General features: G+C 36.2%; 2 long non-coding RNA genes across 29 annotated transcripts in view; both read left to right on the top strand.

The window, feature by feature from the left end:
• Positions 1–21,455, top strand: part of LOC114684178 — a 34,541-nt gene extending 13,086 nt beyond the window's left edge. For 6 of the 9 annotated variants that reach the window (XR_003733262.1, XR_005089851.1, XR_003733260.1 and 3 more), the window contains 5 exons: positions 9,103–9,193; positions 12,344–12,474; positions 17,016–17,108; positions 18,918–19,009; positions 21,371–21,455. This is a non-coding gene — a long non-coding RNA (uncharacterized LOC114684178). Of the gene's footprint in view, positions 1–9,102; positions 9,194–12,343; positions 12,480–17,015; positions 17,109–18,917; positions 19,010–21,370 lie in introns of all 9 variants that reach the window. The other 3 variants (XR_003733265.2, XR_003733263.2, XR_003733264.2) reach the window with 3 other exon arrangements.
• A 1,374-nt stretch (positions 21,456–22,829) lies between these two features.
• LOC114684177 overlaps positions 22,830–26,638 on the top strand; it is a 78,937-nt gene continuing 75,128 nt past the window's right edge. For 14 of the 20 annotated variants that reach the window (XR_003733253.1, XR_003733257.1, XR_003733248.1 and 11 more), the window contains exon 1: positions 22,830–25,742. This is a non-coding gene — a long non-coding RNA (uncharacterized LOC114684177). The remainder of the gene's footprint in view (positions 25,743–26,638) is intronic. The other 6 variants (XR_005089849.1, XR_003733258.2, XR_005089850.1 and 3 more) reach the window with 6 other exon arrangements.

Here is a 26,638-nt window from a genome sequence, read left to right as displayed (position 1 = left end):
TGGGGTTTACTGAAATCCCAGAACATGACAGTCAGATGTGTGATCCTTTTGATTAAGGCTCTAGTGAGCTGTGACCACACGAACACCACCAAGCTTGGCAGATGATACTGTAATATAGTTGATTCAAGATACCAAGTTTTAGTGTGCTTCCCAGTATGATGCGAATCTTATGACTTGCAAGAAGCAAGTCATGCTTGCTTCTCTGGATCCTGAGGAACTCATACTGTTGATATAGGCCACTGTAGCTGGAGTTTCCTCTCTGGGTCCCACCAAGCCCCAGCAGTCCGACAGCCCACCTATAAAATAAACACATGGATGCTTATATTATTTACAAACTGTATGGCCAAAGCAGGCTTCTTGTTATCTAGTTCTTTTATCTTAAATAAGCCCATTTCTATAAATCTATACCTTGCCATGTGGCTCATGGCTTACCGGCATCTTTACATGTTGCTTGTCATGGCGCGGCTGCCAGTCTCTCTGCCTCAGCCTTCCACTTCCCCAAATTCTTTTCCTCCTTGTCCCGCCTATACTTCCCCCTGCCTAGCTACTGGCCAGTCAGTGTTTTATTTATTAACCAATCAGAGCAACACATTTGACATACAGGACATCCCACAGCAGGCCACCTTACTCACTCATTGTAGTATAAAACCAACTGCTGTTCAACATTTAACTTTGAGTATTAATTGCTTGCATATAAAACACAATTGAATTTTTTTTATTTTAGTATGCACTACTACTTTACTGAAATTATTTTTTGAACTAAGAATATCAATACTTTTCTACGTGCAAGGTTACATTTGTCACAAAAGATTTATATTGTTTTTGTTGCCTTCAGGATTAGATATTTAAGGACAAAATGTTTAGTGTTCATATTTTCCCAATTACTGCCATGAGGATGTTCTCTAGGACTATGTCCATGCAAAGTGACAACAGTGTATATTATTGATTTTTTTTAACTGCAGAAACACTGGTCCTTGACAAGTGCTACAGCCACATAAGCTTATAGGATTTCATTTCCTTCACTAATATTTGATTGTTTTTTCAAACCATGAATACATTTAGGGGTTCTCAAAGACCTTTTGCTGTGTACATTGAGACAATCATGATAGTCTTTGTCTATTCTTATAGTAAGACAGTATATTACAAGAACCCTTTGTGTATGTTAAGCTAAATAGACATACTTTGGTCACTTTTACTAATCATAGCATAAAAGAGCAGTTGTCAACCTATTGGGCATGACCCCTTTGGGTATCAAACCAGCCTTTCATAGGGGTAAATACAGATATTTACATTATGATTCATAACAGTAGTACAATTACACATATGAAGTAGCAATGAAAATAATTTTATGGTTGGGGGTTACCACAACATGAGGAACTACATTAAAGGATTACAGCATTAGGAGGGCTGAGAACCATAGTATAAAATATTTTCTATGAACTGGAGAAATTTTATGATATTAACAAGTATCCTTTTTTCAATTTTCATATATTTTTTTCTTACAATATATTTCAATCATATTCTCCCTTTCAATTCTCCCCAAATCCTCACCATAGTTACCTATACAATTTAATGTCCCTTATGCATGTCTCTGTTCCCCTTTTCACCCTTCTTTTTCTTTCTCTCCACATATCACACACTTCTTAAACTAAGGGAGAGATAGAGGGACAGAGATAGATAGATAGATAGATAGATAGATAGATAGATAGATAGATAGATAGATAGATAGATAGACAGACAGGAAGGGAGAGAGAGAGAGAGAGAGAGAGAGAGAGAGAGAGAGAGAGAGAGAGAGAGAGCAAACAAAAACAAACAAACAAACAAACAAACACACAACTCAAAAGACAAAAATGACCAAAACACCAAAAAACATAAAATTCCACACAAAATCCAAAACAAAACATGGAGTCTTTTTGTGGTATGTAACTACTGCTGGGCATGGGGCCTGACCTGGGTTGTGATTGAGAAACTCAGTGACACTCCACTGGAGAAAAAAAATTTCTCTTTCAGCAGTAGGTCCTTGTTAGCAGCCGAATTTGTTTCCACTCCCCCGGCTCACTGCAGGGATTTTTGTCTGGTTTGAATCTGTGCAGATCTTGTGTGTACTTCCACAGTCTCTGTGTAGTCTCATGTTTATATGTCCTGTTGTGTATAGAAGGGCTTTTTCCTTGGAATCAACTTCTCTGGCTCTTACAATCTTTCCACCTCCTTTTCTGCATTGATCCCTTAGGCTTGAAGACAGCAATTTGATGAAGAGTTCCCATTTAGGTACCAACTGATCCAATGTTTCCTTCCACTGTCCAGCTGTGGTTGTCTGAGTTATTTTCCATGTACTACAATAATAGGCTTCTCTGATTTGAGTTAAGTGATACACTGATCTATGCCATCATGAGTTACTTTATTGATATTTTCCAATAGCAGAATAATAATATTAAGTTTAATCTGAAGATTAGCCCTGGACCTATCTAGTCTCAGGTTCTTCTTGACCACCTTAGCAGTATCAGATATGGGTTCAAACTTATGGAATGACCCTAAAATCAAATTCTAAAGTTTTTGTTTACTCCCATAATATCGTTACCATCATTGTAACAGCATATCTTCCAGGGAGGTCCCTCATGAGGGTTTCAGGTTTTGTAGCTGGGTGGCATGGGTGATTTCTTCTTTTTTGAAATCACATGCAGAGTACCTTCTAACACTGTGAATGTTATTTAGTAACAGTGAAGCTCTAGTGGGAAGCAGATCGATTTCTCCATATTTGATGTCATAAATACATGGTATTTTCAGGCAATGGAGAATAACTGATACTCTTGACAATAGCCTGTGATATTGGGAGGTGGGTATGGAACACCATTGGCCATTGATACAACAAGAAATAATCCACCAGATTTATTTGGTGTCATGATATGTTTAGATAAGGATTGTTCCCATTGTATGGTAATTCCATTTAAGTGGATTTCATTTATACATATGGGAGTGCCAAAGTCATTTGTGAGATATTCATACAAAAGTACTGCATTTAGATTATTTCCACCCTTCCACTTGTAGTTTCTTCCATGTGTGCCCCATTAGCTCTCAAATTCATGGTCAATTGTCACATAATAAAATTTTATATATTTAACTACCAACTCAAAGTCCATTAAGTGTTGCACACACACACACACACACACACACACACACACACACACACACACACACACACACGCATGTGAGTGCTCCCACACGCATGCTTGCATGTGCTTAGGGCTGATATCTTGAGATTTAATAACTTATCAAGGGACTTGTCCCAGGAGAAATCTGATTCTCCTTTCCTTAGCATCTATTAATTAACTGGAAGCCTTCAGCTAGCAGTGTGGCCTGTGACAGTTCTCCCATTCACATTGGCATGAGAACCTATGCTATCATTTTTGGAATTTTCTTTAGTATCTCTCTCATTGAGATATTGATGGTACAGCTTCCCTGCCATGTAGAAGAATCTTTCTCTCAGCAGACATCCTGTTCCTCTGGATCTTGCATCCTTGTTTCTACATCTTCCATGAAGTTCTCTTGAGTTCTGTGTGTTATGTGATTTTTTTCTCCCTTTTCCTTTCTTCCTTTTATTTTGATTTATCATTTGTATTGGGAACACCAGATGTTTATTCTTTACATTTTGACTAGTTGTGGAATTCTCTGTTAATTTCCATATCCTTCAAATTGAATCTTCATTGTTTAATGTGAGAGCTATACTAATCTCTGTATAAGGGGATTAATATTTGAAATGTAGTTAGAAATTATACTGGTTTTTAAAAGATGCTCTGATAAGTTCTCCTTCAGGATCTATCACATCACTAGCAATGGGCAGATCGCCAGGTATGCGATATCCAGCAACATAGTTCTCCTTAGCCTTGATATAAGCTTACATTACTCCCCAGAAATATTGCCAACAGTTCAGGCCTGGCTCTGAGCCACCAAACCTCTAATACCCTGTTAATGAGTACGTTTTGGGAAATAATGACACTTAAGGAAAGATAGTTTAATCATACAGTTTACTTAGGAGTTTTGTAGCTGTGTTATCTGCAGCATGTATCTTAACATAGCATGGTGGCAAAGAGTGGACCAAATACAATCTGAATGACTTAGTAGACTCTCTATAACAGTTTAATATTGTAAGAAATTCTAAAGTTGCGCTTACTGGAAAGTAGATTGAATGCAATTGAGGCTTTTGACAGATGGTTTGGCCATGCGGGGCATGAAACGTACATCAGAGTCCTCTGTGCCACTCATGTCCCACTATACTTTTTGGGCTCACAAGGGAAGAGCACAGATAATCTCCCATTTTGTAAGAGTTTAGTCCAGTGTTCAGAAATCTAAAATTGAAACTTGAAGAGGATCTCAAAGGAAAGCTTCAGAGATGAGGTAGAAGATTAGCAGTTTACATAGAGTGAGTAATCTGTGATCCTTGGAAATCATTCTGGGTGTTATTTTTCCTTTTTAGATCAAAATGTGCAGACCAGAGACATGCTTACCTTACAGATATGATCACCTGACTTTTCTTCATAGAATATGTAAAAATCAAAATCAAGTGAGAGTGTGGGCTGGCACTCCCAGGGTATGACAGGATATGAGGAGAAGTGACAGACACATATTTTTTTTTCTCAGCTGGCCTAAAGTACTTGGCAAATTCTAGTCCACAGAAAAATTCTATCTCTAATTAGCAGAGTTAATAGACAAGTCATTGTAACAGTATTTTCTGGACATGACAGATCAGTTGAACACATTATCTCACAACAGCTAAAACTGCATGAACAAGACTGATATCAGATCAAGCCAGACAATATCTCACTATATCTGGAAGAGGGACTCATGAAGTTCCAATCCTATCTGAATAACTATTTTTATTTGATGGTATGGTGATATTTTATTTGTGCTGAAATGTGATATTTTATATGTATGTTAATAAATAAAGTTTGCTTGGAGATCACAGGTCATAGTCAGCCAAAGACAGAAGTGAGGTGGTGGTAACACAGGCCCGTAATCTGATCACATGGCAGGCAGAGTCTCTGTGTATTCAAGGACACAGCTTTTAATCCCAGTACCAAACATAGAGACCTGGAGTTATGTATAGACAGGCAGTGACAAGGAAGTGATGTACTTGGGCTTAGAGCTAACGAGAAGGCAGAACAGGAAGGCAATAAAGGTACAGGTTAGAGAGGAAGAGGCTCTCTTGGGAAGCTATGGCAATGTGGTTGGCTAAGGTTAGTTGGCGGCTATTGCTCTGATCTCTACGGCTTGCACCCCTGTATTTGTTGCTGTGTTTCTTATTTAATAAGACTGTTTAGAAATTCGTGTACATGATGGCCTGCTGGAGATAAGTAAGATTCCTTCAGGATGTTTGCCTTGAGAGGATATCTGTTCTCTAGTAGATTGTCCCACATCCATGCACATTCAGGCAGCACTAAAGTGAATATTTTGGAATAAAGAAGAAGAAGAGAGGAGGAGGAGGAGGAGAAAAGAAGAGAGAGAGAGAGAACGAGAACAAGAAAGAGAGAGAGAGAGAGAGAGAGAGAGAGAGAGAGAGAGAGAGAGAGAGAGAGAGAGAGACGAGAACATGAAGTCCAGGACAGAATTTTGATAGTAGGAATAGGGAGGAATTTTGCAAACAATATATATTAACATTGAGTAAAATATTTTAATTGAAAATATTTTTTTCATATAATCTTCTCTGATTATGGTTTCTCCTTCATCTCCTCCAGGTCCTCCGTTCCTCTCAAATGATCTAAGTCCTTGTCTTGTTAGTCTCTTCCTTCAGAAAACAAACAGGCAAATAAAAGACAAAATAGGGGAGAGAGAGAGAGAGAGACACAGAGAGACAGAGACACAGAGAGAGACACACAGAGAGAGAAACACAGAGAGAGACAGAGAGACACACAGAGAGAGTGTACATGAAGTCGGTGATAGAATTTTGATAGTAGGAATGGGGAGGAATTTCACAAACACAATATATATTAACATTGAATAAAATATTTTAATTGAAAATATTTATTGATGTAACCAACCGTCTTATTAAATAAGAAACACAGAAACAATGTAAAGAGAAAGCGAGAGTCAGAGCTCAGAGCTAAAATCTCACTTCCGCTGTGGTGTCCAGCTTCCCGAAAGAGAGCTATATCCTGTCTGTTCGTTTTTTATAGTATGTTTTCTGCTTCTCATTGTTTAAACACATGACTGCCTCGTCACTGTCTGAATGTACAGCCCCCTAGGTCTTAAAGGCATATGTCTCCAATGCTGGCTGTATCCCTGAACACACAGAGATCTATGGGATTAAAGGCGTGTGCCACCACCGCCACACTCTGTCTATGCTCTAATAGCTCTGACCCCCGGGCAACTTTATTTATTAACATACAATCAAATCACATTTCAGTACAATTAGAATACCACCACAAATATTTTTTTCATACACTATTCTCTGAACATAGTTTCCCCCTCATCTCTCCAGATCCTTTGTACCTCCTATTCCCATCTAAGTCCTTGTCTTCTTAGTCTCTTTCTTCAGAAAATAAAAAAGATAAATAAAAAAAATAGAATGAGACAGAAGGAAAGAGACAGAGAGAGATATATATATATATATATATATATATATATATAATATATATATATATAGAGAGAGAGAGAGAGAGAGAGAGAGAGAGAGGAGAGAAAGGAAGGGTAGTACATATACACAGAGAGACCCATGGACATACAAGACACCTACAAAAGCAAAAATTTGGAAACTGTAATATATAAGCAACATACCAACAATATTTAAAAAATACTGACAAAGTATTATTAGAGAAAAAGAAAAACTCCACAATACAATTGATTTTACTTTGAGGTGAGTCTTTCTGGGCATGGGTCATGCCTTTTAATGCTGTTTGTATTCCCAGTGAGACTCCACTAGTAAGAACTAATTTTTCTTTGTGAGTAGTTCTCAGTTGAAGATTGCTTCTTCATTAGGGATGGGAGATCATGACTTCCCCTTCCCAGTGGTGGGACCCGAACTGTATTATTCTTGTGTAGGTTGTGTGATTACTGCCACTGTCTCGGTGAGTTCCTGTGTTTGTCAGTTCTCTTCCACCTGGAAAGCTTTGCTTCATTTTATCTTCCAACCCTACTGGCTCTTACAATACTGTAGATTCTTCTTCAGCAGTCTTTTTTAAAACACACACAATTTTTTTTTTAAAATCAAAGAGTAGTAGTTTGACTTCCAGCAAACAGCTGCATTCACATATGCATTTACTTCACACATAAAAAAATCAACTGTATATGCATACACACTCACATAGAGAGAACAGTCTGATCCAGTGTAATAATTCATGAATATAATCATAGCACATGATGGAACTCACAGAGAGATTGCAAAGTGTCAACAGCCTGTTGCATTTGGCAGCCCAGAGTCACAGTCAGAAGGTCCCAGACGAAATGGAGGCTTTCTTATAGATATCCATGATAAAGCTGTAATTAGCGGATACAAGTTTAGCCCCCAAGCACTACTGGCTGTTTCATCTGTTGTCAGTTGGAGGCAGAGCTCCTGGTAAATCACTTTTCCCCCATCTTTTTTCTTTTATTTTTGCTGTTTCTACTCAACACATAGGGAAGAGTAATATCTTTTTGAAACAGTACCTGTAGTGGCGATTCTCCATGTTAAAATTTTTATACTTCTTCCTTGGTTTGAGTTCTCTTTCATTTTCTCTCTGCTCATTGGTATTTAATCTATTATTTATTTTCATAAACACATTTAGCCAAGCAGAGACAACCAGAGCTAATATGAATCTATGCACAATATCAGGACTAGGAAGCAAGAAGTAGTAGGCACAAGTCAGGAAAGCCCACGTGAGAATGGATGTATTTCATCACTTGGAGATTTCAGAGGACTAAGTTTTCATGCCTCAAAGATCAGAGGATGATGGATTGACAATAAGATCTGGAAAAGAATAGGGAAGAATGAGAATTGAGATGCATGTAGAGATGATAGTTATATAACTATAGACACATAGAAAAATAATACAAAGGAGAGATCTTTCTTGATCACCAAAGGAGCAATTTAGAAGAGACAGCATTAAAGTGTCTCAGAGGAGAGTCCATCCAACAGGCCATAGTAAAACTTAGAAGACAGCAATATCCAAAACACAAGACAGCTATTTGGTGGTAGTGTGTATTATTCAAGAATGCTATGTAAAGTAGGTAGTATTTGTGACATATAGAGGTGAAACTGTTAGTACTATTATAAATTTTACTGAGTATATAATTATTAAAATAATTGGGGCACTTTTCTCCTTATTGAAGGAAGAGAACAGCTAATAAGGATAAAATTATAAAATCTTAATCACATGAGAATTTAAATTTTATTGAAACTAGGCTCTAATTATTGTTTCTATGAAATATGAAGTCACAGGAACTATTTGGTTACACTAAAAACAATGTAATTATCATTGACAGAAATTGAAAAAGTAGCCATAGCACATTTGATTATTAGGTACTCATACATGGGCATACTTAAAAACCCATTGGCTCCTAGAAATAAATTGTATGGATTAAAGTTTGCCAATATTCTATTATAGCTTAGAATTGCAATCGATCAAAAGGTCACATGGGACTTTTTTAATTTTATTTGATTTATTCTTTGAAATTAAGTACATATATAATAGATCGTTATCATATCCACCCATTCTCCATCCTACAAATCATCCATGATGCCCATATAAATCTCAATTCTAGCTACATGTCATCATTCTATAATAGTTTATTTATTCATTCTTCAAAACCAATGATCAATTAGTGCTTCACATGTATTTGTACAGGATGAGTACCCGAAAAGAACATTCACCATTTTCAGCAAGGTAGGGGGAAGAGAAGGAAACAGAGGTAGTATAGAGAGAAAACACAAGGACTGAGGGACAAATTATTAAGTGGAATCTAGAAAAGTTCTCAAAGACTGCCTTGTATTATGGGTTTGGAGTAAGCAACATGAATGGCAGGTGGTCACTCTTACCCTTAACTGAGTGGCAGTTCATATGCATTTCTGCTTGGACTGTGAGATGAGAGAGTCTCATTTGTGATACTTAATTGTTTTATCTGTCTTTCTCCAAGAATCTGGTCAGGAGGGAGATTTGCTCCAGGTGGGTGTCTAGATGGATCACATTGATTTTGTGGGAATGACAGTCCACTAGAAACCTGAAGGGTGAGTGCACTGCTTTAATTATAAAGTTGAGTTTGTAATCACATCAATACATAGCATAAACTTATAAGCATCCATTTTTATGGACAGTAGTTTTTAAATTGCCAATACTAACTTTCATCACAGATAGTGAGTGAATTAATTATGTAAAATTGTTGAAATTTCATTTTATAATTGTCTTCCAGAAATGAACAGGGCATTCTAGTTGATTTTCTATGCTGTTTCCTATGAAATGCCATCTTATAGACAGGCAGAGTTAATTTCATAAATAATGTCATCCAGATGTGCATTTGCCTACTAAATAGTATGTTATCCTGACAGTACTTTCCTGTGAGGACTCTTTTGTTTACTGCTATGTATTAACAAGCACCCCCCCAATTTCCATTGTCCCTCTTCTGGATATACATCAATAAAACATGGTAGTGAGTTTTATGTCAACTTGACACTTGGTATAGTCACTAGCGAAGTGTCCACCTCAGTTGAGAAAATTCATCCATAATATTGAGCTGTGGGCAAGACAGTTGTATATTTTCTTTCTTTCTTTTCTTTTTTTTTTTTTTTTTGGTTTTTCGAGACAGGGTTTCTCTGTGTAGCTTTGCGCCTTTCCTGGAACTCGCTTGGTAGCCCAGGCTGGCCTTGAACTCACAGAGATCCGCCTGGCTCTGCCTCCCAAGTGCTGGGATTAAAGGCATGTGCCACCACCACCCGGCTATTTTCTTAATTAGTAATTGTTAGGAGAGGGCCTCTCCTATTCTGCATGGTGCCACTACTGGGTTTCTGGTCCTGGGTTCTATAAGAACTTAGGCTGTGCATATCATATCTAGCAAGCCAGTAAGCAGAACTCCTATATGGCATCTCTGCCAGCTCCTGCCTCCAGGTTCCTGCCCTACCTGACTTCCTTCTCTGACTTCTTTTGATGATGAACTGTGATCTGGAAGTTTAAGCTATTCTTCTCCATCTTTCTTTTGCTCATGGTGTTTCATCATCATAATAGAAAACCTAAAATATAGCCCCCTCCCCATGGACTTGCAATGACCACATTATGAAGTCAGTTCACTCTTTCTGGTATGTTATATCCTGATAACAAATGAAGTCAGCACACATGGTAGAAAGGGTCCTGATAAGGGAGACTTTAATTTTGACCCTCAATACTCTTTTCCAATATTCAAATTTGTATTTGAAAAAGAGAATTTTATTTTATTTTATGTTACTTTACTTATTTATGACCCTTTGTAGTAAAGTGGGGTTTTAATATGTGTATTTTGAAGTTGTTTACTTTTAATATTTTTTGTATGGACTCATTCTAGAAAACCAGTATAACCTCATACTTACAATAGAAGAGGTTATAGTCATTCCAGTCACTTCAATTTCACTAAGTTCTTTATTTTTTCAACAGTATCATTATCATCCATTTATGAGATCAATTACTTCTTTTCTAAAGCTATTTTTATGTAAAGATTGTATAGATGTCTTAAAAAATTTTATAGAAAGAACAAAATAATCAAGAAAAAAAGAAAATCCTTTTCAATAGAAGTAAGGACTAGGTCTTGTCAGAGTCCTTGGGAAATCCCAAGTGATGACTTACATGACCTTGCCTGAGACCTAGGGAACATGTATTGAAGCTGTCTTTGCATGGTGAACACTTGTGTCTTGTTTGTTTACTCTTACTAAGCAAACCCTCCATTACTCTGGTGCTCATCCCACCCCTACAAACTTCCAGTTAAGATTGATGGAGAGCCTAACAGTTTGACCCCTGGTGAGAAAGATTCAGAGCAGGATATTTTCTATACTGGACAAACTCTATTCACTATACTGTTAAGGAAGCTCATGAACTTAGTAGTTTAAAAAGCCTTCCTCCCTTTATTATATAAAAAGTAACTATTTAGCAGGGGGGTTTCCTGAGTTTAATTTCTTCAGAATTTGTTGCTTTACTTCAAATGAAAGAAAGATTTTAGTCTTTTTAGCCTTGCTATGGACACTTTCTTGTATAAAGTTACCATGAAATTCAAGCTGCCCTTAGTATACTCTTAATACTCGTAGGTGTATTTCTCAGTTAATCATTTGATATCAGGCATCCTCTTATTCTTCCTCTACTGCGTGGATCCTTAGGAAAATTGTATTTCTGCAGTATCAGAATGGGACACTAAGGTAGTCCCATTCACCAGATTGAACCTAGAGGTCATTTATCTCTTTCTTTTGTCATTTATCTCTTTCTCTTGTCATTTCTGTGGCTGCACAGCTTAGATACAGTTGTATTTAATAATGCTTCAGGGATTAATTTGTAATTATTTTGATAATTTGTAATTTTGTAATTTGTAATTAATTTGATTATTTTTTAATAGTGATCTTTTAGATCTTTAATGATCTTTTATCCTTAATTACATATTTCTAAAATTTTTGAAGTTTTAATATGGTTGCCTCATTCTCCCCTTTCATTTATTCTCTCCTAATCTTTCCATGTAATCCTCCTTATTCACTTTGAAGTTCATAGCTTCTGTTTCATTGTTTTCTGTCTCTCTCTCTCACTCTCTCACTCTCACATAACACACACACACACCACACCCACACACACCACACACCCAAATATATAAACAACCAAGTGTAAGTGTTAAGTAATGAAAATCCAATTTTCATGTTGTGTCTACTTGTCCTAGAACTTTTGAGAAACATTTTACCTACTATTTTTTTGCATTTTTAAGATGAGTTAAATTATAATTAGTAAATGATATATTTGAGTCCTCAGCTTATGTCCAATAATTTTGTATATGGTGTGTGTGTGTTTGTGTGTGTGTATACTCATGTCTCTGTGTGTGTTGTCACATTGCATTAAGTTTTGAAAACAGGAAATGTGATTGGTACTTGCTGATTTTGTTCTTATTTTAAGCATAATTTCATTGATACCAGATTTATTTTTGTTTCTTTACATTTTTTGAGTTAGTTTGATCATTAGGACAGAGGAATGACACAAATGAGGACCTGCATGTCCGCTGCACCCAGTGTCTGCATTGCTTGTGACTACTGTATTATAATTCTAATACTATCAATACATCTTGACCAGGACTGTACATTTTAAACCTTATTTTGATTTTACTAATAATATGGTAATGATATCTGCTTAAGTATACATATTTTTCAATTATGCTTTGTTCTTAGACATTTTCTTTTCCCTCCTATGATGTTGACACATGATCTCGTCATTCGCTGACTCAGGCCCTGAGGAGGTGCTTCTCTGCCTTCTCCTGGGAAGCTTTCACTGAAGACACAGACCTCACACCTAGCTGGTGGTATTGTAATTTGAGGGGCTTCCTGCCTTTTAATTTTAATTATTAGTTTCTTGTGTGTGAAACTCAGTTAAGTTTTTATGTTTCTGTGCATTAGCATGTTTGCTGACCATACTTTTAAATTCATACATTTTGTGAATGTCTTAATGTTTCTTTAGAAATTGCATGATGTTCTTTCCACCTAGATTAGTGTATATTTCTTGCCATAGAAACTGTTCATTCTCTCCACTAATTTCTCTGAGGATAGTGTCCAGTAAAAGACTGTGAAATGGCATTAATTTGTATCTTTTCTTGTCAAACTTTTGGTAAAGTACTGAAACTTTTAGGATTCTAGGTATTACATTCCATTGAAATTCATGAAATTCATATATATATATATATGACCTGATATGTTGAGTCTTTTCTTTTTATTGGATTAATCTCCCTTAATAAATATAATATTTTCATACATTTAAATAATGAGTTTTGGTCATTTCATCCCAGTTCTTCTCTCTCATCCTACTCTTCTGCTGAAACTGTACTTTCTAACCTCTGACCATTTGTTTTATTTTTTAAGAAGTTGAGTGCTTCATGTAAGACTAGTGTATTTACATAATTTCCACATCTCTACATCTCTGTCTTGCAAACTCTACCTGTGTACTCCTCATTCCACTCTCAAATTCATGATCTCTTCATTATTATTGTTGAGTACACACACACACACACACACACACACACACACACACACACACACACACACCCTGCTGAATCCCATTAGTGTTCCTGGGTTGAAAACAATCTGTGAGTATAACCATAAAATTAGTAATGCAGTTAAAGATTATAGTGGTTTATGAATGTGGTGGCTAGTTCATCTAAGTTCCATGTGCTTGCTAGTCAAATGACCTTTGCTGGTTTACATTATGAGGCATAATTTTTCTCTTGTTAAGCAGGCCTTGGATCCCGTTAGGGAGATATTAGTTACTGAAAAGCTATAAGAGCCACTAGTGTGTCTTTAGTTATATCTAGCCATGCTGCTCATTTGAAGGCATCGTAACTTTGTGGACAATTGATTACTTTTCTCCCTTAACTGCTTTTTCTAACTCCTTCCAGGTATTACTTTTCTCTGAAACCTAGTCCCCAGGGATCAGGCATTTATGTAGTTCAAGTTAAACTTCTCATTGATCCAGATGCAAATGCAGTTGTTTTTACAATAGGAATTTACCAGACATTTCTTGGAAGCACCAAGCATAGCAGTAATAGAGTATACTCTTGTAGTATTATCTTGGACTCCCCTTACCAACAACTCAGAAGGAGTTTTCTCTTGAGTATCTCTAGAGGTTTTTTAGATTATTATTTATTTATATATATATATATAATATTTAATATAATATAAAAAAGAAATATATATATTTTCCCCTGATTGGTGTATTATGTACCCAATTTCAATTAAATACATGCACATATATGTATATCCCACATACCTAATTTGGGCATAAATATAAAATATAAAATCATTATAAAATGATTTCCTTATCATTTTTTACCATCCTTTGTGTTTCTATTTTTCTTCAGGTTTTCTTTTTGAATCCTCATAAAACTGCTTTGCAGGAATGTCTATTAGGAGTATTACTAACGTAGTTCTAATAATCCTTCTTTAAGTTTTAAATAGTAAGATATTTTTTACTTTTTGGTCACTGGACTGATCCATTGTCATATAAAAACACTTTATTCTATTGATTAAGGACCAGCCAACCTGTAAAGTGTGGCTGATAATTTCCTCATAATTCTACTTCCCCCTCTCAATGTCTCCAAATAACTGTCTTGGAAAAATATATTATCTAGGGCATATAACTAACTTGCCATAACTTGTTTCATGCAAGTCTAAAAAAAGTGAAATGGTTTTGTGGACAGGCTAGAGTATATAGATCAGAGATCATGAAGGTAGGGGCCCTATCTGTGCAGGTCTATAAAAGCTATAGTCCCTGCAGTGAAAGGGCAATCTGGTGAAAACTTTGGTTGGGATTACAAGAAAACTGTAGATGAATACAACAAAACTGTAGTTTGTTTCGGAAGAGCAATGCTTTTGTTCTTGATATGGGTAATTGAAGAAAATTTGCACCAATCAGTGAAGATTACAGAAGAAATTTTACCTGGTTGTTTGTCTTTATAAGAGAATCAGGGGTCCATGGGAGAGGCATGGGCAATACAGAGTGTGGTGAGATATATCACTAAGATGAGGTCACCTGGACAATGGATGTGAGTTTTCGAAATCCTAGGAGAGCAGTGTTTTTCTCTGTGGTGTTCAGAAGCAGATATGTTTGATATGTGTACAACTTATTTCTTCATGGGAATGCCATGTCAGAAACAGAATAATCAGCAAGCAGCTGCACTGAGAACATGGCTCCTTTTGTGGTAATGAGAAATGTGTCTCATCATGAGTTTCAGCTCTGAGGGATATTTCTGGTGCAAGGTAAGAACCATAAGAAAAAACATTGTTTAGCTATCAATTTGGTATTGACTTCCAATACTGTAGGCATACTGGATAAAATAAAATAAATGCAAATTTCAGTTAGTATTCTGTATAGGTATGGAGATCAAAAGTGTAAGAGAGCCAGAATAGACCAGTAATACAGAGCATCATCTGCCACCCCCAAAGGTGGAACCCATTGAATTCATGTAGCAATAAGTTTAGGTGTCTGAGGCAATGATAATCAAAGACAATTCAACACTAAAATTCCTAGAATTGCAGAAAGACTCCCATATGGCATATTTTTATTAATTTTTGTAGTTTGCATACACATAATTATGTGTAATTAATGAAAACTGCTGAATCCATCAGCAGTTGTGTGTTTTTATATAGAGGGTGTGTGCTTGTGTTAATCTCTTTGCCTTATCTGGCCCATCCAAGGCTCATTCCTGGAGAAGTCTAATTCTTCATAATTTAGCATCTGTTATTACAGGTAAATCTTCAGCTAGCAGTTGGAGCTTGTGAGTTTCCCCCCTCCACTTTGGTATTTCAGTAAAAGTGCCATTGTATTATTAATCTTTATGTGTTCTTATTTGGGGACTTAATTGATGCAGCTTCACTATCATATATAGAAGGCACTTTCTCACAGCAGACATACTGTTCCTGTTGATCATATAGTCTTTGACACCTCTTCCACAATACTCTCTGAGTATTGTGTGTTGAGTGACTTTTTCTTTTCTTTTATTCATCAGTTGGTTTTGGGCATACCATAGTCAGTTGCATTTTGACCAGAGATTATTGTAATTTTATCTTCCTACTGGAAAATGAAGCTACTTTGCTGAGAGTGAGTGCTATACTAATCTGTGGGTAAAAGGATAAGTATTTTAAATGCAGATAAAATTTTACTGGCTCAAAAGATTTACAGCTGTAAGTTCTTTTCCAAGGTCCATTATCCTAGTGTCTGTGGATAGCTGGCCAGGTTTACACTGTTTGACAATTTTTCCTTGATCATGGTATATGTCTACTTTAATGACCAGAAGTAACACAAACAATTCACATATGGATTTGAACTGCCAGGCCTCTGATATGCCAGTAATGGCTAATATTAGGCAATGATGATGCTTAAGGAAGATTAAGAAAATCATGAATTTTACCCTGAAGTTATGCAGCACTATTACCTGCAGTGTTCATTGTAACATAGCATGGTGGTGGAAAGTTGGCTCTGGCAGAAACACACTTACCTTTTTAATTATGAGTACCCCAGTTTATTTCTAGAATATAGGAGTAAAACTTCAAGGATTATAGTGTGTATGTGCAATTACAGAATATGATGGGCATTGGTAGATATGTGAGTCTTGCTGGCCAGCAATGTAGGATTAGTTAGTGAATTTTAGTGAGAATAGCTATTTCAAAGGACCCGGAGGTAGTGGACATTTGAATAAAAATAGTATTTGGTGAACATGATAGCAGAATTGCACACACGAGTTCCTAGCAGTTAAGACTGCATGTATAAGACTTGCTTGTACTGGTCAAACTAGTGAAAATCTCAGCATAGCTGGTGGAGGACTTCCTGAAGTCTCACCCATATTTCAGTAGCTACTGGCGTTTTATGGACTATAGAGAAAGAAGGGTCTGTTTTATCAAGGGACTTTTGCTCTCAAAAGTTACCCATGATCCCATATATATCCGCACATGTATCTGCAAACAGGCTGCCCTCAATGGGTATTACAAAGCATTGGGTACTGTGCTCCACAGCTCTGTATTTTGATTGGTACTTTTTTTAATGGTCTCCATGAAAGTGAAGTTTCTTGGTGAGGGGAGAAGACTTAACTTATCCTTGGGTATAAGAACAAATGCTTTAAATTGTAGAGATTATGTTGATTTAATAAATTTATTTTTGCCTTCACTTCACTTCACCATGACTTCACTTTTTTTTCCCTTTGGTTTTCATCCACACCTTCCAAATACCAATTCACACTCTCCTTCAAATTCATGGCCAACTTTTTCACTAGCTGATATTGCATACATATACCTACATATGTATTCTTACCTGTACGCTATTCAGTGCATATGATGTAACATGTGTTGTTACTTTCAGGGCTGATTGTTATAGACGTGTAATCTTCATTTACTATCCAGCCTGTTCTTATCAGTACCTGTTTCCACCGGTCACTTCAGTGATGTAAGTCATGTAAGTTAATGTGCTTAAATTACTTTGAGTTACTGTGTGTAATCATGGATCATCTTCCATCATATTTAGAACAAATATTCCAGTTGTTATTATATGCCCTATGTCAGTTGTTCTCAACCTTCCTAATGTGGCAACCCTATGATACAGTTCTTTATGTTGTGGTGACTCACAATCATAAAAATCATTTATGTTGCTACTTCATAACTATAATTTTGCTGCTGCAGTACATTATAATGTCAATATCTGTGTTTTCTGATGGTTTAAGGCAACCCCAGGAAATAGTGGTTTGTCCCCCAATAGTGGCTGAGAACCAAAGGTGGAGAACCATCATCTTATGTAAATTTTATTTCCTGAAAGTTTCCTGTCTTATGGAATATTTTAAGAGGATAAGAATTCAGGGTCATGATAATGGTCAAGTGACACATTTTTAGAAAGAACTCAACAAAGCACAAATAATGGTGAATATACTTCATCACTTAGATGTATCAGAGGAAGAAATTCACATGCCTCAAAGTTAATGGAATGATGGATTGATAACACCAGCTGGAAAAGCTGAAGTTGTGATTAGATAGAGATACTTATATAGCAGATAATAGATAAATAGGTACAAAAGAGGAGGGAGTGCTGAGGTTACTTCTTTTTTTTTTTTTTTTACATGCACAGCATTTTCTTTGAAAAGCTACTCTTCTCTTTCAAAATGGGTTTGGAGGAAGCTAGTAGGTTTCCAGGGATTCTGTGAGGCTCCCTTTACCAACTCAAATGATGATCTGACTTTCCATTGGGAGCTTTACACTAGGAGCTTACCTAGGAGCTGGGAGTCTGATTGAGCTACTTTTAGGAAGATGGAGGAGACAGAGACCTAAAAAATACAGTTAAGTTTGTTGCATTGTTCTTTTATAACAAAGTTAACCTGATATCCAAGTGAATACTGATACATGGTAAGTTTTCAGAATTTACTATATTATTCAAATAATGGTTACAGTAATATTCTATTTTAATGGTTCAGCTATCAGATGACTTTTTAACTGAAACAGTTTTAAGCTTAAATTTAAATATAAACTTACATTAATATTTTTTTATCTTAGAGCATTATATTGCTAAGCTCTCATAATTGTTTCTCTAAAATGGGAAGTCAAAGGAACTATCTGGTTACACTAATAAGCATGTAATTTTCATTATCAGAGATTAAAAAGTATCCATAGGACTGTATGAATGTAATTATGCCTGGGTATTAAATATGTGCTTACTTAAAAGCCCATCAGCTTCTACAGATGCACTGTGGAGATCATAGTTTGCTCTCATTATATCACAGATTAAAAGTGTAATCAATCAAAAGATCATGTGGGATTTACTATCATTTTAATTTTATTTGAATGATTCTTTGAAATTTTCATGTGTATGTCTAATAGAGCTTTATCATATCCACCATCATTCTACCATCTCAATTGCAACTTAAAATCTTCTATTATAATTTATTTATTTATCTTTCAAAACAATGGTTTCAGTTAGTGCTTCCCATGTTGTATGCATGAGGTGACTACCAATCCAAGGGCATTCAACATTTTCAGCAAGGAGTGATAAAGAGAACATGATAGTAGAGTTGAGATAAAACATAAGCACTGAGGGACTAATTATCTATTGAAATCTAGAAAAGTTCTCAAAGCCCACCTTATTTGATGTGTTTGTAGTAAGCAACATGGAACTCTGAGTTTGCTGTTACTGTGTTTATTCATTTGCATATCTTTATGGACCATGAGTTAAAAGAGACGCAGGTGTGACACTTAACTATTGTATCTCTCTTTCCCATAGAATCTGGTAAGGAGGAAGATTTCCTTCCTGTTGATATCTAATTGGATCATATTGATGGCCGTGGGAATGACAGTGAACTAAAAACCTGAAGGGTGAGTACACTTCATAGTTCATGATAATATAAATTCATATGAATATATAGCATGAATTTGTAAGCATCCATTATGTACAATAGTTACTTTTATTTTTCAATAATAACTCCTGTCACTAAATATAGGTGAATTAATTTGGTAAAATTTTTGAAATTTTATGTAATCATTTTTCTTCAAGAAAGGCACAGGATGCTCTAGCTGATTCTCCATGATGTTTCCTAAGAAATGGTATCTCACAGGCAAAAACAGTTATTTCTATTAATAATAGCATGCGGATTTGCATATGTCTGGTGTGAATGATGTTATGTTGATCTGACAGTATTTATTCAGAGTAACCTCCTGTTTTCACTCATGTATGAAAATAAACTAAAATACAATATAATAACCACTTCCCACTCACCATCTTCTAGAGACTGCTTCAGCAACAAAACGTGTTTGAAGCTGCAGTAGATGTAAATACAAATTTTATAGAAGATTGTGAGACTTTCTTAAGAAATGTTGCACCATCCATGCATCAGATCCACACAGCAGATGCCATTGTGGGGAAACCATACATATGAGGGAAGGAGTCTCTCACATGGTCTGATTTAAATGGAAGTCTAGACACACATATTGATTTACTGTTTCTGCTTCATTTCAACTCCTCAGTCACATTAATGGTTTTACAAAACCATTTATGTCTATAAGACTGTGTTTAAACATGAGAAAATGATGTCAATATATCTTTATGTTATGCTCTTGAGGAGTTATTTTTCACCATTAGATAAGAGTGAAGTATTAACAAATGATTCACACAATTGATCAGTTTTCAAAACATGTTCAATATAATTATCTCATGGATTGTGATTACACTACACAAATATCTATGGTTATTTGAATCTATCCTAACAGAACATCATAGATATGACATGGTTCCATTCTTTAGCTCCAACTCTGTATTTTAATTAAGAAAATACCCTACAACCCTTACAGACAGCCAGATCTTAGAGAGACTTTTTTTTCAATTGTTGCTCCCATATGTCCAAGGACACTAGCCTGTGTCAAATTGATGATAATCTAACCAGGATACACATGGAACATGTTATACCAGTGACAGGGCTGTCAACTCTGTCACAGAGTGCCAATTTCATCTACTCTTCTGGACTCCTTAATGTCCTTAAACACATCATCTGAGTGACACATATTACCAAGTTTGGCTGCCAGCATGAGGTATAACCTTGACTACTTCTGGAATATATCTCCTGTATGCTAAATCTCAGAAAATTCCCACTAGAATACTTAGCCTCAATCATTCTAATTTCTTCTTAATCACAACTCACTCTTCAGCCCCAGATGCCCAGCATCCATTGTCTGAACAAAGAAAAGGTTTTTACCATAGTTGTTCTGGTCTCTCTCTTTCTTTCTCCTTTTTAAAAATAAATAATAGATTCCTTTCTCATATAATATATCTTGATTATAGTTTCCACCCCATCTAATTGTCCTAAATATACTAGAATATGTGCCATATACCATAATTACACCATACTGTTTATTGCCATTGCAAAAGAGATGGAGTTGAGTCTCTAATTGTGGATCACAGAAAGACTAGGGCTGTAACAGGGAAATTATTACAGATTATGCTGAGGATATGTGTTGTATGAGATTTTGTTTGTGTTCTGACAAATGAAGCTTACCTGGAGACCAGAGAAGCAGAGCAACTAACCACTAGAGACCTTGTAACTCTACGAAATCTCAGACCAAATAGGGGGGGCAGGGTATCCTGTCTCTAGGTATCCTTAGACTGAATGGGCCCAAGATCCTGTCTCCACCTGTCTTATATTCCTGTTTCCACTTGATTGTGCTGGGATTAAAGGCATGAGCCTCCCAAGTGCTAGGATCAAAGGAATGAGATCCAAGTGCTGGGATCAAAGGTGTGAGCCACCAGAGTTGGGCTTTGTTTCTCTTTTAGACTGGTTCAATCTCATATAGCCCAGGGTGACCCAGAACTCCTGATTTCCAGCTTCCTCTTCCCAGGTGCTGGAATTAAAAGTGTGTGTCACCACTTCTTGTCTTCTATTGTTAACTAGTGGTTAGCTTTGCCCTCTGGTCTCCAGGCAAGCAAGCTTTATTTGTCAGAACACAAATAAAATATCACACAACAGATGTGTGTGCTAATCAGAAAAGAAAAGGGAAGGACATATTATACAGCATGTCCCCTAGAGAAATATTTAGTCATCAATTAAGAGTCTTCCCTGTACTTTGCATATACATTGAGTTACATGTGTACCCAGAGAGGTGGGGTTAACACTCTAATATTCATAACTATAGTACATCTCCAAAATATTCATATATTCAGTTAGAAAACTAACTCTTTTCTCCTAGAGCTTTGAAGAAAATTAATAATTGGCCTGGACCACATTCCTCACTTCTCAGATAAGGGCAAAACCTATGTGGGGGTCTGTCTTTATACATCTCAAGTAAAGCCATGTTAATGCCTCAGAGCTTTATTGCTGCAGTCTTGCATATAGTTGATAACATGTACCTTCACCTGTCTGTGGGCTCTAAAATGAGTAAGATATATGATCTCAATAAAGAAAAATGATATAGCAAGATCAGGGTCTGTTTTCTTGTATGTGGCAAATGGCAGTCATAACCTTGCAGTTATCTCTTTCACAAGTATTCCTTCTTCACTCTAAGTACCTCTTCAACAAATGGTCTCCTAGATTATGTTCTTTCACATTAGGATAAATTTTAAACCAAAGGCTTTATATGTAGGAACAACACAGGTACCTGGGCTTAAGTCAAAATGGAACCTGTACTGGTGGTATAAAGGAAACATTCAGAACAGCCCCTAGAAGCAACACAGGGGCTAATGAGGTTGAAGTTCCACCACTCTCCTGCAGAGTCTGGAGAACCAGAAATTGTCAATCACTAGGACTCATAAGTCAGACTGCTGTATTCTTATATCCTGTGGTGATTCTTCTTCTAGGTTCTTGATTTCTATAATAAGAGGGATGTGTCATGTCTAGGTTCACTGATGTACTATTCATGACACTACTTTTCCACCTTAGCCACCACCCTCTCAGCCTACTTCTAGCTTGGTCTATACAGCTCACATGTCACCAGAAGTGAAAAATTATTATTATTTTAGTGGCAGACTGTGCTTGTAAATACCTGCATATCAAGCCATAGATCTTTCTATCCTGATTATCTTTGAGTCTAGGCATACTTTTCTTCCATTTAATAACTCATTGACCTGAAGGTTTTAGGCCTCTCGATGAAAATCCACCTAATTTTTATGCAAGTTCTATTTGTTAAAACCTTGATTCCTTAGCTTCATGATTGTGTAGTGAAACATAATAGGGAAAGTAGAAATGTAGGAAATTGATGTTGAAAATGTGTGGAGCAATAAGCAAAAAGCTATGGATTAAATGGAGGCCTCAGCTCATCTCCGAACCTTGCAGTCAGAGTTTTAAAGAACCAGTTTTGTTAGCTGGCCCTACACTCAGTGTCAAGACACAAATGTGAAGTTCACATAGCCAGCAATTTTCTCTGGGAAAGACCTAGAAGCTGCTAATTATGGTACCATAACCTAAATGTGATTGTCACCTAATGCAAACCTTTTCCAGAAGGACCATCCCACTGTCTTGTAATGAGCTGATAATTCTAAATAATTCCCTTGGACTTTTTAAATGACTATGTTGAACAGAACTATCTTTTGAGCCATACAACTCACAGCATGGGGAGTTTAGCTCTGACAGTTTTGAAAGATCATCTTATCTTGGCTTGTTTACTGTTTTCCTATGATATAGCCCAACTGGACAGTGTCAGGAGACAGAAGACATAATCTTATCACACAGCCTATTCCTCCCACCTATTTTATACAACTCTGCCCAAAGTATACAGGGACTCACAGAGGGACTAGAGTATATAGGGCAGGGAAAACTAGTGACTGAGGCTCCATCTACACCATTATAGGAAAACAGTCATTCCTGCTAGAAAAAGACATTCTGCTGCAACATTCGTGAGTATACGCACTGCAATAATTATCATGTAATCTATGTGGTTGAGAGTATACACACTGCATTAATAATCATGTATTCTATGTGGTGTAAGAACAATAACCTTATTGGTTTCCAAGGGCTTATCTTTATGGAATTGTAAATAGGTTTGCTCTTTTGAACATATTGAGCAGGAGTTGTAGGAATAGTTTACATTTCTCTCCAAATGAAGGAGTGTTTGTCCCAATTATGTTAGTTGGGAGTGCAAAACAAAACTTCAGTTTAATTTTGGAAATCAAAGATGTTATTCTTCATATGGAGAATAAGACAAATTGTAGAAAGACCTTTCTGTCCCACCAGCCACTTCCCAAATAACCACTCAGAGACTTAATATTAATTATAAATCCTCAGTTGATAGGTAGGCTTGTTTGTAGCTAGCTCTTATAACTTAAATTAACCCATTTCTATTAATCTATGTGCTACCATGATACCTGTTTATGTCATATACATACTTCATATCCTACTCATTCTGCATCTTACGATGTTTCTCTGACACCACCCTTCTTTTCCCCAGCATTCTTTCTGACCTGAACATCCTGCCTAGCCATTGACCAATCATTTTTTTTAATTAACAAAGAGAGAAACACATCTTCCCAGTGTATGGAAGGCTAGTTCAACAGCAACAAATAATTGAAGCAGAATTGCATGAGGGAACATACATTGCATAGGAAATATTTACATGATTGTTTTACTGTACAGTGTTTTGAATAGTTGTCCAGCCACTGATAGTAGAAGTATGAAATGGCACGTCGATAATGGGAAGCTATGTTGTCAGGGGGTATGTATGGAAGAAATTACAGTATAGTGTCTTTTTATCTTTTATATGCTGTTTAAGTAATTGTGGTTGGGTGGATGCATGGAGTTAGCTCTGGGGCTGGCGCAACTGAGGCATAAGTCTCAGTGGACAGATGCAGAGGCAACATAGATACTCCTACTGGTAATGAGGGATATGTCCCAGTGTGAGTTGTCAAGGGTGAGACTGCAGGTGTAAGCTGTGGACTGCAGTAAGAAATGGATATAAGAATGGGATTCTGTATTGACATCTGACAGTGGGAGCAAATTGGATAAAGGAGGAGCAATAGTGTTGCTGGATTTTTTGTTGTTTGTGTGAGATGATGGAAAGAGGGCACAGATTATAAGAATAATATAGAACATTGCCAGTGATCCCCAAAACTGGAACCCCTGTGAAGAATCCTGGAGTAAATGGGAGTCACGTGATCTATAAAAACAAAAAGTTACCACATGAGTGCTGCCTGTGATACATTGGAAAATCTGTGAGACAGCATTTAGGCATCGGTATTATTGAGGATCACATATGTGAGGCATGGTAACCTGAGATAATTCCACATAGAAAATTCTGGTGTTGCTACTAAGCTTTAAGCAAGAAATTGAGACTTTTTCACAGACTGACTTGTATAGCTGTGCCTCAAGGGGACACATAAGATCAGTCTTAGGGTTGTGGAAGCCTAGAAACTGAGAAATGTAACTATTTATTCCCCCTTGAGATACAATATGCATAAAGTGTTGTAGTATACAGCATATTGTTCTCTGATGGAGTGGTCTATGTGAGCCATTAGGGATACTTGTCCATGAACAGTGGATTCTCTAGGGAGATCAGAAGTTAATGGACAGTAGAAGTGGAGCAAGCACTTCTGAGGGAACTAAGTATGAGGAAAGCTATGTGTGATGTCCAGATGATTCAGGCAATAGTACTGTGTTCACAGAAGGGCTTTAAGATGGTCTTGGGCATTTAGTGGCTTTGCTGAGCCTTATGTTCAGCAATATCTTTAAAAGATTGAAAGTCCTTTGCATTTTTAAATGACATGGACCAGCATGTAAAGAGTCTTTTTAAAGTGGTATTGCATCTTGGAAGATATGAGAGAATGTATAAGCAGAGGGAGAGGTCTATCTTGTGTAGTTGACAGAAAGTTGTCAAGATTTGTGTTGAGGCAGAGTTCCTAAGTAAAAATATGGAAACAAAGCATAATACTGCAGTAATGAAGTCAACTAAATGTATTATGTAAGTGAAAATCCAATTTTATTCTGTTATCCAAATATGACTGAACGTCTGAGAAACTCTTTACCTAGGATAAGTTTATAAAGTAATTTATAAGATGAGTTAAATGGTTATTAGTAAATGATATTTTTGAACCATTAATTTATCTCAAAATTTTATTATTCATATGTGTGTATGTACATGTTTGTGTGTCGTGTCTTATTTTAGTAAGATTTGAAAATAGGAAGCGCGAGTGGAATGCTCTTATGTTGTTCTTATTTTCAGAATGGTTTCACCATTACTGGATATCTTATGGTTCTGAACAAATTTAGAACAATTTTGATCATTTAGTGAAAAGAATGACACATATGGAGATCTGTATGCCCTCTGTACCTAATCTCTACAGTGCTTGTCATTACTGCAATCATAATAACAGTAAAATTACTTGACTGGGAATTTGGGACTTTCTAAACATCATGTAAATCTTACTAATCATTTGACTATTTTCTGTTTAAGTGTACATGTTTTTAAGTTTCTCACCGTTTATTCCTAAACATTTCCCTTTTTATTTTATGATCCTGATGTAGTGTCTCACAAACCTGTTTATGTTAATCTCAGACTCAGGCTCCAAGGAAGTGCATCTCCACAAATTCTGAGAAGGTTTCACTGAAGACGTGATCATCACATCTAGCTGGTGGTATTGTAAATCTTGGTGTTTTTTCTATTTCCTTTACAATTACTTATTTCTTGCATATAAAATTCAATTACATTTTTATATTTTCACTCACTAGTTTGTTTATGGCCTTATTTTTATATCCATATATTTTGTATATGTCTTACAATTTTCATAGAAATCGCATGATGTTCCAACTAGACAATGTTTATGTTTTTTTTGCCATAGAAACTCCTGTTGCTCATTTTATACAGTAATTTCCCTGAGGACAATGTCCAGTAAATGTTCTGTGAAGTGGCATTCTCTTGTATCTTTTCCTTTCTAACTGCAGAGAAAATATTTATCTTTTAGTTCGCTAGGTATTTCCTCCATTTAAAATCATGAAATTCCAGTTGTATAATAACCTGAATTTTTTGGGTTTTTTCTTCTTCTTGATAGATATTATTAACTGATACGATATATAAGCCAGTGGTGCACCTTTAGTAAAATCTAGCCATGCTGGTCATTGTCATTCAAAGGTGTCACAACTAAATTGGACAATTTAATACTTTTTTCCTTAACATTTTCCTAACACTTTCCTGGTCCCTTAAAGCTAATCCTCCAGTACCAGGGTTTTATGGAGTTCCTATTCAAACATTTATAGTTGCATATAAAAAATAGAGTGTTTTCACAATAGGGACTTAACTTCCACTTCATGGAAGCAACCAAGGGCAGTACTAATAGACTATATTTCTAGTATTCTTCTGGACTCCCTTACCAATAATTTTAAAGGCATTTTCTCCTGAACTAGCTCTGATGTTCTCCTTAGGTAGTCATGGCCCCTGGTTATCAGATTTTCTTCCAAAGTGTGTATATTTCCCTGTAATCCATGCACGTATTTCTACATATTAGATAATTTGGAGTGAATATAAAATAATGAT

This window comes from Peromyscus leucopus, chromosome 1 (assembly GCF_004664715.2).
Source record: "Peromyscus leucopus breed LL Stock chromosome 1, UCI_PerLeu_2.1, whole genome shotgun sequence".
Lineage (NCBI taxonomy): Eukaryota > Metazoa > Chordata > Mammalia > Rodentia > Cricetidae > Peromyscus > Peromyscus leucopus.
The sequence above is the reverse complement of the archived record's forward strand: the minus strand, read 5'-3'. Positions and strand labels throughout refer to the sequence as shown.